The following is a 6,000-nucleotide window of genomic DNA, read 5'->3' on the forward strand; positions in this document are numbered from 1 at the left end:
TATATTGTGCAGAATCTTGTCCTAAACAACATATATCAACAGCAGAAACCAGCATGATGATATTCATTAGTTATTTCCACTCCTAATCAAAAACGCTTCAACTCGGTGAGGGAAGCACTTTGTGAACGAATGGCTATATCTTTTGAAGTTGTAGCTGGATTACACTGAATTTGACATATATTGTGCAGAATCATGTACTGAACAAGGTATTTGAACAGCAGAAACCAGCTCGTTGAAATTCATTAGTTATTTCCACTCTTAATCAAAAACGCTTCAACCCAATTAGGTAATCACTTTTTGAACGAATGGCTACATCTTTTGAACCAGTGATGTGATTACACTGAATTTGACAGATATTGTGCAGAATCATGTTCTAAACAACATATATCACCATCAGAAACCAGCTTAATGAAAGTCATGAGTTATTTCCACTCCAACTCAAAAACGATTTAACTCGGCGTAGATAAGCACTTTTTGACCTTATGGCTATATCTTTTGAACTTGTAGCTGGATTACACTGATTTGACATATATTGTGCAGAATCTTGTCCTGAACAACATATATCAACAGCAAAAACCAGCATATTGAAATTCAGAAGTCATTTCCACTCAAAATCAAAAACGCTTCAACTCGGTGAGATTAGCAGTTTTTGCACGAATGGCTATATCTTTTGATCTTGTCGCTGGATTACACTGAATTTGACATATATTGGACAGAATCATGTTCTATACAACATCTATCACCAGCAGAAACAGGCTTGGTGAATTTCAATTGTTATTTCCTCTCTTAATCAAAAGCGCTTCAACTAGGTGTGATAAGCACTTTTTGAACGAATGGCTACATGTTTTGAACTTCTAGCTGGATTACACTGATTTTGACATATATTTTGCAGAATCATGTCCTAAACAACATATTTCAACAGCAGAAACCAGTTTGGTGAAATTCATTAGTTATTTCCACTCCTAATCAAAAACGCTTCAATTCGGTGAGATAAGCACTTTTTGCACGAATGGCTATATCTTTTGAACTTGTAGCTGGATTACACTGATTTTGACATATATTTTGCAGAATCATGTCCTAAATAACATATATCAACAGCAGAAACCAGCATGAATAAATTTATTAGTTATTTCCACTCCAACTCAAAAACGATTTAACCCGGTAAGATAAGCACTTTTTGACCTTAAGGCTATATCTTTTGATATTGACGCTGGATTACACTGAATTTGACATATTTTGTGTAGAATCATGTCCTAAACAACATATTTCAACAGCAGAAACCAGCTTGATTAAATTCATTAGTTATTTCCACTCCGAATCAAATATGCTTCAAGTCGGTGAGATCTAGACTTTTTGAACGAATGGCTATATCTTTTGAACTTGTAGCTGGATTACACTGAATTTGACATATATTGTGCAAAATCATGTCCTAAACAACACATATCAACAGCAAAACCCAGCATATTGCAATTTATTAGTAATTTCCACTCCTAATCAAAAACGCTTCAACTCGGTGTGATAAGCACTTTTTGAACGAATGGCTATATCTTTTGATCTTGTCGCTGGATTACACTGAATTTGACATATATTGTGCAGAATCATGTCCTACACAACATCTATCAACACCAGAAACAGGCTTGGTGAAATTCAATAGTTATTTCCTTTCTTAATCAAAAACGCGTTAACTCGGTGAGATAAGCACTTTTTGAACGATTGGCTATATCTTTTGAACCTGTGATGGGATTACAATGAATTTGACATATATTGTGCAAAATCATGTCCTAAACAGCATATTTCAACAGTAGAAACCAACTTGATGAAATACATTAGATATTTCCAATCTTAATCAAAAACGCTTCAACTCCGTGAGATAAGCACTTTTTGCATGAATGGCTATATCTTTTGATCTTGTCGCTGGATTACACTGAATTTGACATATATTGTGCAGAATCATGTCCTGAACAACATATATCAACAGCAGAAACCAGCATGACTAAATTCATTAGTTATTTCCACTCCAACTCAAAAAAGATTTAACCTCAGTAAGATAAGCACTTTTTAACCTTATGGCTATATCTTTTGAACTTGTAGCTGGATTACACTGAATTTGACATATATTGTGCAGAATCATGTCCTAAACAACATATTTGAACAGCAGAAGCCAGCATGTTGAAATTCATTAGTTATTTCCACTCAAACTCAAAAACGATTTAACTCGGTGTAGATAAGCACTTTTTTACCTTATGGCTATATCTTTTGAACTTGTAGCTGGATGACACTGAATTTGACATATATTGTGCAGAATCTTGTCCTAAACAACATTTATCAACAGCAAAAACCAGCATATTGAAATTCATAAGTCATTTCCACTCAAAATCAAAAACGCTTCAACTCGGTGAGATTAGCAGTTTTTGCACGAATGGCTATATCTTTTGATCTTGTCGCTGGATTACACTGAATTTGATATATATTGGACAGAATCATGTTCGATACAACATCTATCACCAGCAGAAACAGGCTTGGTGAATTTCAATAGTTATTTCCTCTCTTAATCAAAAGCGCTTCAACTAGGTGTGATAAGCATTTTTTGAACGAATGGCTACATGTTTTGAACCGGTGATGGGATTACACTGAATTTGACATATATTGTGCAGAATCAAGTCCTAAACAACATATTTCAACAGCAGAAACCAGCATGATGAAATTCATGAGTTATTCCACTCCAACTCAAAAAGGATTTAACTCGATAAGATAAGCAGTTTTTGACCTTTTGGCTATATCTTTTGAACTTGTAGCTGGATTACACTGAATTTGATATATATTGTGCAGAATCATGTCCTAAACAACATATATCAAAAGCAAAAACTAACTTGGTGAAATTCATTAGTTATTTCCACTCCTAATCAAAAACGCTTCAACTCGGTGAGATAAGCACTTTTTGCACGAATGGCTATATCTTTCGATCTTGTGGCTGGATTACACTTAATTTGACATATTTTGTGCAAAATCATGTTCTAAACAACATAATTCAACGGCAAAAACCAGCTTGATGAAATCCATTAGGTATTTCCACTCCTAATCAAAAACGCTTCAACTAGGTGAGAGAAGCACTTTTTGAACAAATGGCTATTTCTTTTGAACTTGTACCTGGATGACACTGAATTTGACATATATTGTGCAGAATCTTGTCCTAAACAACATTTATCAACAGCAAAAACCAGCATATTGAAATTCATAAGTCATTTCCACTCAAAATCAAAAACGCTTCAACTCGGTGAGATTAGCAGTTTTTGCACGAATGGCTATATGTTTTGATCTTGTCGCTGGATTACATTGAATTTGATATATATTGGACAGAATCATGTTCGATACAACATCTATCACCAGCAGAAACAGGCTTGGTGAATTTCAATAGTTATTTCCTCTCTTAATCAAAAGCGCTTCAACTAGGTGGGATAAGCATTTTTTGAACGAATGGCTACATGTTTTGAACCGGTGATGGGATTACACTGAATTTGACATATATTTTGCAGAATCAAGTCCTAAACAACATATTTCAACAGTAGAAACCAGCATGATGAAATTCATGAGTTATTCCACTCCAACTCAAAAAGGATTTAACTCGATAAGATAAGCAGTTTTTGAACTTTTGGCTATATCTTTTGAACTTGTAGCTGGATTACACTGAATTTGATATATATTGTGCAGAATCATGTCCTAAACAACATATATCAAAAGCAAAAACTAACTTGGTGAAATTCATTAGTTATTTCCACTCCTAATCAAAAACGCTTCAACTCGGTGAGATAAGCACTTTTTGCACGAATGGCTATATCTTTTTATCTTGTGGCTGGATTACACTGAATTTGACATATTTTGTGCAAAATCATGTTCTAAACAACATAATTCAACGGCAAAAACCAGCTTGATGAAATCCATTAGGTATTTCCACTCCTAATCAAAAACGCTTCAACTAGGTGAGAGAAGCACTTTTTGAACAAATGGCTATTTCTTTTGAACTTGTACCTGGATGACACTGAATTTGACATATATTGCGCAGAATCATGTCCTAAACAACATATATCAACAGCAGAAACCAGCTAGATGAAATTCATTAGTTATTTCCACTCCAACTCAAAAAAGATTTAACCTCGGGAAGATAAGCACTTTTTAACCTCATGGCTAATCCTTTGAACTTGTTGAAGGATTACACTGAATTTGACATATATTGTGCAGAATCATGTTCTAAACAACATATATCCAGAAGAAACCAGCTTGATGAAATTAATGAGTTATTTCCAATCCAACTCAAAAACGATTAACTCGATAAGATAAGCACTTTTTTACCTTAAGGCTATATCTTTTGAACATGTGGCTGGATTACACTGAATTTGACATATATCGTGCAGAATCATGTCCTAAACAACATATTTCAACAGCAGAAACCAGCTTGATGAAATTCACTAGTTATTCCCACTCCTATTCAAAAACGCTTCATTTCGGTGAGATAAGTCCTTTTTGAAGGAATGGCTATATCTTTTGATATTGTAATGGGATCACATTGAATTTGACATATTTTGTGCTGAATCATGTCCTAAACAACATATTTCAACAGCAGAAACCAGCTTGATGAAATTCATTAGTTATTTCCACTCCTAAACAAAAGCGATTTAACTCGGTAAGATAATTACTTTTTGACCTTATGGCTATATCTTTTGAATTTATAGCTGGATTACACTGAATTTGACATATATATTGCAGAATCATGTCCCAAACAACATATATCAACAGCAAAAACCAGCATATTGAAATTCATCATTTAATTCCACTCCAACTCAAAACGCTTCAACTCGTTGAGATAAGCAGTTTTTGAACGAATGGCTATATCTTTTGAACTTATAGCTGGATTACACTGAATTTGATATATTGTGCAGAATCATGTTCTAAACAACATATATCAACAGCAAAAACCAGCATATTGAAATTCATTAGTTATTTCAACTCCAACTCAAAAACGCTTCAACTCGGTGAGATGAGCAGTTTTCGAACGAATGGCTATATCTTTTGATCTTGTCGCTGGATTACACTGAATTTGACATATATTGTACAGAATCATGTCCTACACAACATCTATCAACAGCAGAAAAAGGCTTGGTGAAATTCAATAGTTATTTCCTCTCTTAATCAAAAACGCTTCAACTCGATAAGATAAGATCTTTTTGAACGAATGGCTATATCTTTTGAACCTTCGATGGGATTACACAGAATTTGACATATATTGTGCAGAATCATGTCCTAAACAACATATTTCAACAGTAGAAACCAACTTGATGAAATTCATGAGTTATTTCCACTCCTAATCAAAAACGCTTCAACTCGGTGAGATAAGCACTTTTTGAACTAATGGCTGTATCTTTTGAACTTGTAGCTGGATTACCCTGAATTTTACTTTTTTTGTGCTGAATCATGTCCTATACAACATATTTCAACAACAAAAACCAGCTTGATGAAATTGATTAGTTATTTCCACTCCTAATCAAAAACGCTTCAACTCCGTGAGATAAGCACTTTTTGAACGAATGGCTATATCTTTTGAACTTGTGATGGGATTACACTGAATTTGACATATTTTGTGCAGAATCATGTCCTAAAAAACATATTTCAACATCAGAAACCAGCTAGATGAAATTCATTAGTTATTTCCACTCCTAATCAAAAACGCTTCAACTCGGTGAGATAAGTCCTTTTTGAACGAATGGCTATATCTTTTGAACCTGTGATGGGATTACACTGAAGTTGACATATTTTGTTGCAGAATGATGTCCTACACAACATTTGTCAACGGCAGAAACCAGCTTGGTGAAATTTATTAGTTATTTCCAGTCCTAATCAAAAACGCTTCAACTCGGTGAGATAAGCACTTTTTGAACGAATGGCTATATCTTTTGAACTTGTAGCTGGATTACACTGAATACGAAATGTATTGTACAGAATCATGTT

Source organism: Fistularia commersonii, unplaced genomic scaffold (genome assembly GCF_037954325.1).
Source record: "Fistularia commersonii isolate RoL2024-O1a breed Wild unplaced genomic scaffold, RoL_Fcom_v1.0 HiC_scaffold_47, whole genome shotgun sequence".
NCBI classification, from domain to species: Eukaryota; Metazoa; Chordata; class Actinopteri; order Syngnathiformes; family Fistulariidae; genus Fistularia; species Fistularia commersonii.